The sequence below is a fragment of the Solanum dulcamara genome, chromosome 7 (assembly GCF_947179165.1).
Source record: "Solanum dulcamara chromosome 7, daSolDulc1.2, whole genome shotgun sequence".
Lineage (NCBI taxonomy): Eukaryota > Viridiplantae > Streptophyta > Magnoliopsida > Solanales > Solanaceae > Solanum > Solanum dulcamara.
The window spans coordinates 72,219,830-72,228,561 of NC_077243.1; positions in this window are offsets into that span (position 1 = coordinate 72,219,830).

Here is an 8,732-nt window from a genome sequence, read left to right on the forward strand (position 1 = left end):
AGCTTTTAGCACCGGTGGTCGAATTCTTGACTCTTATCGAAGTTCTTTATTTTCAAAGACAGTAGAAGCTCTTATTTGCACTCAACAATGGTTAAGATCAACTTCCAAAGAATGCAAGCTTGAAGATCTTTTAGAAGAAATTCAGAAACTTGAGATAGTTGAAAAAGGTAAATTTACACATTTAACTCTTTATGAATATGTCTTTTATGTTTTAAAAAATTTTAATGCCTACTTTGTTAAACTTTCTTCTTTCTTTTTTCAGAATATGCTGGCACAACCTTGAGCATTGATTAGTTTGGATGTTGCAATTAAAATTCGTAGTGCAACTATTTTGCTCTTTGGTAGTTAATTTTCAGGTTTTTGTTGCTGCTTCACCTGAAGTATTTTTGGATTATGCTATTGACTTGTTTTTTGTATTTAATCACACTTTTATGCAAGCAATTAAGTAATATTTCTCTGATGAAAGTTGGGTACATGGTTCTTTTATGTTGAATGTTGATCATTCAAAGGATTGTTTAAAGACCTTGTTATTTTTCTCAACTTGATTAATGAAAAAGTAATGTATATAATTAATCTTTTATGGGCTATCCTTCTTAATTTTGTTGTTGTGGAGGTTGTACTACTATGCAGTAGTTGCTATCTTCCTCGTGGTAGAAATTTTTTAATTTCTTTCGAGGCTATTTTTTCATGTGCTGATCCGTGCTTTCAGTTTTTTTTCAAATAGTTTCATCTTGGAGAAAGATAAAGTAGCAAGTTTTCTATTGGCCACAGCTAGAATGCTTCAATTACTTCATGCAATAGTGAAAAAAATAGTGCTTCTTGAAGGACTCTTTTTTGTTCTGGTGGTTCATCTTCTCAAATTCGGTATCGAACTTGGACAGTCAAAACAGGCTGCCAATTCTTTATTTTTGAAGTCATTTCCTTCGTGGACCGTAGGAGTTGAACAAGGCACCAACTTATGAATTTATGTTGCTGATATTTTTCCCTTTTTAGAGCTTATCATTTTAGCTTATATACTTTACAAGAACATCAGACATAGTTCCAGTCAGGACATATTCAAGTTTGTTATTATTGGAACCATATTTGCTTCTCTCTTATAGCTCTAGCTTGGACTTTAGATGGTAACTTATTTAGCTTATATACTTTTCTTCTGTCCTCACTATCTCTGAATGAGTTCAGGTATCTTTGAAGATTAATGACAGTTATTTTGAAATTCTATTGATTTGCAGTATGAAGGTAGTAAATAAGTTTGTCAATTTTTTTGCATTATAAAATATATTATTTCAACCCGTAAAAAATGAATCAAACCGATAAAACCGACAAAATCGATAAAATCGAAACCGATAGAAGTTATACTATAATGGTTTGGTTTGGTTTGAATATTAAAAAAAACCGCCTTAATTGGTTTGATTTAGTTTTAGCCAAAAACCGAGTCAAATAGGACCATGAACACCCCTAATTACGAGAAGGAAAAATAATTAAAATGACATTCATGTTATGATCGGATTTGGGGTAACACAAACATATTTTACGGGTTATATGACACTTTTTGATATTTTTTAAAAGTATTTCTTTGATATTTATTGGATAAGCTGAATAACACATAAAAACTTTTTTTTTACTTCATTTTTACACACGTTGATTTAACGACAAAAAGATAACGAAGTTTGATATTATCACTCATGTAGAATGTTCGAACAAAACAAAAAAAATAGAAATCTTTTTTTTCTCACTTCAATTCTTTTAACGACAATCAGCTTAATCTCTTGGAATTTAATATTGTAAATTACAATATTGTTTCATAATCGAGTTTTGACTTGTGTGACATTGGATAAATATGCCAAAAAATACTTTTGAAAAATATCTAAAAGATACTAAATCCCTCATAAAATATAAATATCTATTACTGTATCATAATTTACACGTCATTTTAATTATTTTCCCTTACAAAAACTAGTCAAATATACTTTTGGTAAATATAAAGTACCAAATAAATTAAAAGCGGATAAAACATTTCATAGTCATAAGAATATTTACATAGTTAGATGGTGCCCTAGAGTCTATCAAGGCACTTTTCAAAGTTGTGAGAAATGTGAATGTGGTCAAAAATTTGAAATTCTAGAAGCCGCCCCATGTTTTAATTTTCTAACAGACTGTCATTATTCATATATACAAAGTGCAATGCATCCTTTTAAAAACGAAGTCAATATTTGAATTTTATATACATGGATTTAAAATTATGGATATATTAAACCTTAAATTACAATTAAAAAATGGTCTCAAAAGATTTTTATTATTAGTATTATATATAGGAAAAGATGTTGTCTGTAACGATCGGTTTTCGTCATTATAAATAAGCCAATGGGGAAGAAAATTGAGCTAGAAAATTTGTGGGTAGTGACTTGGAAATATTGAGCCTAGGCCAAACTTTGACAAAATCTGAGTCAGAAGAGGTCTAGAGTAATCTGGTAATGGATGGGAGATTGAATTCTGAGTTTGATCATTGGAGTTGATAGCCAAGGTGATTGAACTTGGCGTAAAGTATTGATTTTAGAGCAAGTAGTGTTGAGGGTGTGTTACAAAAGGGGAGCTTTGGACTCAAATCCCAAGAATTCTTTCTCCGTGCATCCTGCCAGAGCGGGATTATTCCCGCCAAGGCAAGGCCGCTGTGATGGGATGGGGCCCGTTGTGGCGGGCCAGTCGGGACAAAAATGGGGAAAAAAACCCCAAAACATCATTATTCTGCAAAATCCATTTTTAAGAGCTAAGAGGCGACCTAGGAAAGTTTTTCATTAATTTTTCACGAATTCTTGCACCAAAGGTAAGCTAATTACTCCCTTAATTTGTATTTCGATTCTTAGAACTTAGAATCATGTTTGGTTATCATTGGGGAGGGTTTTGACTTTAAATTAATGGTGGGAAAAGCCCTAGTTGGGCATTAATATCGTGGGTTTGACCAAGAATTGGTATTTTGTTATAATTTGAATAAATTAGGTCATTTTATTGATCCTTTGCATATGTGACTGTTTTTAGACCAAAAACAAAACGAAAGGCTTTAGGAAGGGAAAACTCCAGCAATTTAGTGTTTCCAAGGCTTGGTTTTAAGGTAGGTGATGGTTTTATCTTTCTGTATGTGTCATATGTTCTTGTTAACTGCTTCATAAATGTATATGAATAGAGAAAGGTGAAATGAACCACATGAAATGATTGTTTATTGTCAATGGCATGCAATGAACCTGTTCTTGATATTTATGACTGTGAGACTATTTATTTTATTTGTGATTGTATTATATTTGATTGGATCGAGTGTCACGTCTCAACACATAGCTGGATCGAGTGTCACATTTTGACACATATTTGAATTGTGTCATTACTCGAATTCGGGCGTGATAACAATCATTTTTTTTCATCGGACAAGTCAGCCTAAAACCTGACACAAGCGAAAAAATAAAGCAAAAACAGTTTAAAATAGACAGATAAATAAACAAAAGAGGAAGACTTTTAAAACTAAAATAACCTCCAAAATCTAGTTATCACATGTACAAGCCTCTAGTAAAAAAATTATAACATAAGTACAAGTCTCGATGCATTTGCTTCTCAAATAGAACAAAACATAAGTAAAAGGGACATGGAAGATCGTCGAATGTCAACAGCTACCTCTCAAGTCACCTCGAAGCCTCGGAGGATAGAATAGAATTCACACTCTGTCCGGACTCAAGACCTGCGTAGGTGTAAAAGTAAGGAGTGAGTACCAAACAACACGCTACTCAGCAAGCCAACTAAGTAAACCAAATAAATCTAGCAGATACAAGACTCTTTTTATCCCAACCAAACCTCATTAACTACAACCTACACAGAGATCATCCCAATCTACTCTACACAGTTTATATAGCAAATAGATCAATAATAACTGACCATCATCACCGAATAAGTTCTATCAGCCTCAAATTGATCAATCTTAGAATACAGGGGTATATACACAATTTTACAATGACAGATAAGATGCAATGCAATGCAATATGATGTCACATAGGATGATGCATGTCTATCCTAATGATACACATCCACTGTGTAACAGACTGGAACCCATGGGGTCTCACGAGGACCATGTATTCACCACGGACGTGTGGTCCAATCCTATCTTTCTCATAAGTAACTCCGTCATTGGTGTGTGGCCCGATCTCTATTTCCTCTTAATAGATAATTCCGCCGCGAACGTGTGACCCGATCCCTTTTTCCTCTCAATATATATTTTCACCACAGACGTGTGTCCTGATCCCTATTTTCTATCATCCTCACAATTCATCATCACGACCTTGGTGCAAGAAAACAGGTACCAATACTTAGTAAGAGGACCACAATAAGAGGAAAACAATGAGAGAAATAGCACATTCACGATCACAATATCAATAGTATATCAACATCAACAAATATATCATTCACTTTAATAATAATCATCAAGTCTCCATTTCACACTATCAATAGTATATCACCATCAACAATTACATCATTCACATCATTATAAGTCATCAAGTCTCCATTTCATTACCCTTTTTATCGTAACTAAAATTAATCGGTGAGCAAGTATATCCAGGTCAATTCCCATAATCAACAATGAGCAAATGACAATTCATCAGTTTCATCATCACATTTAGACCATCATAGCATTTCATCAAGTTCATGTCAAGTTCAAATCAAGGAGTTCATATTTTCGTTCAACATCATTACACACATAGTCCTTTTATTACCCCGATCTTTCATTAGGCACAATCTACATGTTTATCATCCCAGATCTTATTCTCATTTCACCCCAACACATATACAAAAGCAAGTTGAAGTAATTTATAAGATTTACGGGGTTTTAGATGTTCACTTGCCTTAATTGATACCTAGTCAATCAAGTATTTGAGTCTTTCCCTTTTGATTCGAATCTGAAACACCACAATATATTCAATCAGTGATTCACAATCAAATTATGAAGCTAACAACACCAAAATCATGACATTTGGTAAAAGGGTCAAATTGGCTCAAAAGTTTGATTTGGAAAACAGGGTTTAAATCCAAGATTTTTTGGATGAAAATGATCCTCAAAGCATTAGGAATTCATTAGAGAAAATCATTTAAAAAATGGAGTTCAAAATAGTTCACAATCACCATTTCAAGAAATTCAAAGTTCTTGAAGAAATTTTCAAAATTTGAGGCCCAAAATGCTCAATTTGAAGTTAAAATCATGATATAATGGATGGGTAATGTAGATTTTTGGTTAAGAACACTTAATCAAATAACCTTAAAAAATCACTTCACAAATTGCCCACACGAGTCCTCAAGGTCTGAAAATGAGGAAAATGACTAAAATCCCGACCATAAACCCCTCAGATATTGCTTAAGCGACACAAGGTTTGCTTCCACGGAGGTCGCTTTCGAGATCAGTGGTTCTTTTTTACGAACCCCAGTGACCCTACCTTCGCCAAAGTAGGGATTCACTTCCCCAATCTTACTTTCGCTAAAGCAGAGGTTCAATTTCGCGACCCTACCTTCAATAAAGTAGAGGTTTGATTCCGCGATCATACCTTTGCTAAATCGGAGGTTCTCTTTCGCGACCCTACCTTCTCTAAAGAGGACCCTACACCAGATATCAGCAACTTTCAAAATTTCACTTTTCAAACTTTCGAATAGACCCTCGGAATTCGTTCAAAATTTTGTACCACAAACCATATAAGCTATCATACTAATTTCGACGTTCCGGACTAAATAAAATCTTTGGAATTCAAATTTAACATCTCCTTGACCCGGAATCCAACAAGTCACAATCAAACTAACTCTAATCCTCAAAATTACCAAAACACCCTCGGAGCTTTCGAAAAATACTCCCCAGGCCTAAAATCATCCCCTGAAATCAACGGAGTCGTCAGACTTCAATTTCGAGCATTCGAACTCCAAATATTGACCAAAGTCAATTCTATGATCAAAATTTCAGGAATTCTCAACTCAAGGCCTCAAATCCAAGATATAGGTCCAAGTTTGATTCTATCAACTCTCCTAGACCAAATTTCACATTTTGGAGCTAATGGAATCGACGAAATTTCATTCTAAGACTCACAACTCGACATGACCCCAAATACCACTTTTTCACAACTTAATCTTTCAAAACTTAAATCATTCCAAAAATCTCAACTTATCACAGAATTTCACAAGACCGACATCGAATACTAATCAAACATGACTCGAAAAAACAAATTGGAGGGGTAAATGATTATTTTGTAAAAATTACCAAAAATAAACTTTAGGGTCATTACAGATTGGGTGTCATGTTCTGACACAATATTGAACCGGGTGTCACGTTCCGACACACTGATAGGTTAAGTAGAGGTTCCGTGAGAAAACCATTCTTTGACTGTATATTGGAATTGAGACTGTTTATATATGTGTGTTTACTATGTTGTAGTTACTTATTTCATATCTCACTTACTGAAATAACCGCGTGATTTTACTAGTACACCATTATTTTGTGTACTGATACTGCACTTATTCTTTCTTTGTTGAGTACAGGGCATCTTCAGGTAGTTTTTGAGAGACCTCGAGTAGACAATCACTAAGTTACATAATTTAAGGGTGGGCCAATTCTTTCAGGCTACCATGAGTTCTTCTCTATCTTGGCCTTTTCATACTCAGATTTTCAGACATTATTTATATTATGACGTTTTGGGGTTGCATCCCCTTTCTTTAGACTTGTTTTGTAAGAGTTTTGATTCAATGACTCTCAGATTCTAGGGGTATTTTCGTATGTTTTTAGTTTGAATAGGTTGAGTTTATGGAGACTCAACACCTTTTTTTTATCTAACCTGTTTCCACATCCTAAATTGTCTATTTCTTATTATTACTGATTAGTCTGGATTGTAATAGTGGTTCTCCCACCGTAAGGTTAGAGTGGATGTCAATCACGGCAGATCAGGATCGTGACATTGTCTCTTGAAATGAGCCATTTATTTTTCAACATCTGAATGTGCATAATTTATTTATTTTGTAAACATAATAAATATGCAATTAAGATAAGTAATTAAATATTTTTAAAATAAAATTTAATAAAATAAAATTATTGTTTAATTTTAAAAAATGAAACATTCATGTTCTCAAGCTATGGTGGAGGTGATTTGTAATGATGGTGGGGTTAATGGTCGTTATTAGTGGCCAGTAATGATTGTGGTGATAGTTGAATGATGAAAATGGTTGATGTTATGGTGACTGACGCGATGGTGGAAATTGATAGTGAAAGTGGTAGTTGTAATAGTGAAGACGGTTAATATTAGTAGTTGTCGATGTTGGTAGTGATGGTTGAATAATGTGTGGTTGATGATATGTTGGTGGTAGTTAAAGGCGGTGTCAGTTGTGATGGTGGAGATGGTAGGTAAAGGGATTGACCAATGTGGTGTTGGAGATTATGACAACAGTGGATATAATTATAATGATGAAGATGGAAGGTGTTGTAGTGACTGACAATAGTGGTTGACAACAGTGGTGATGTTGGCGGTTGGCGGCGACAATGATGGTTGACAATAGTGATTGTGATTGTGATGACAGGGATGGTTTGTGATAACAACTGATGACTGTGAATAGAGTGGGGTGAAAAGTATATCCACACAAAAAATTCTTTTAATAATATTAAAATTTTATTCAAGATCTTAATGATTAAGATATATTCAAATCAAATAAATATTTAAATTTCAGCAAAAACAAATACACTAAATAATCTAAAATCTAAACCAATTAGATTCACACTTCCATTAGAGGCAAACAAATGAAATCATATCCTCAAAACTTAAAAAGATGGAGTGAGAGAATTTTTTTGAATGACATAAATTAAAGATGAAACTCGTGTCATTTCTTCATATAATCCAAAGTCTTTTTGAATGATCTGTCAAAGAAAAAGAAAATAAAATGTTCCAGAATAGTCAAGGCTAGCTTCTTTAATATACGTGCTTAATTTCTGATGATTAAGAGAATAAAAAGTTTTGTATGTTGTTGGCCTCCTGATAGCCATTTGCGTATACACAGAATTTTTCTCTTATAATTTTTTTTATTATTAAAAGCTCCTTTTCTTGATTCCCCATTAATGGCTGAGAGGTTTCCTCTAATATTTATTTAGTTTTAACTTTATAATTAATATAATTAATTAGATTCCTAGCTATATAAAGAGTTTCCTTCTAATAATCATTGCTTAAAGAAAATATTTTTTTCTTGAACTTCGTGTCGATTTAATATATATATATATTTAAAAGTGCATGTATATTTTATATTCTCATTCTTCTAAAACGTTAAACAGGGAATTAATAGCCTTTTACACTAGTGTGACTTGGGTTGGCCGACAAAGAAAAATTTAGGTGTAGTATTTTTGAAGCTTTTTTATATAATTGACAGTTATGTTATGAATATATAGCCGAAGTCCTGTTTGTTTTGAGTTAAATTTGGTTTAAATTTTATTTTTTATTATAATATTATTTATCTAAATTGATTAATTTTATCCTGATTCAATATGTATTCAATTTTTAAGATATATTAGTTCTCTTGAATGTGGGGTTGATACTCCAATTAACTCTTTATTGAAAAATGGTCTCTTTTATATAATTTTGGCAGTCTCATTAACTTACAAGTTAATTACTCCATAAAGACTTTCTAATAATAATGTAAAATATAAACCATCATTAAGAAAAGTGAAATGCTATAAGAGGATTAGA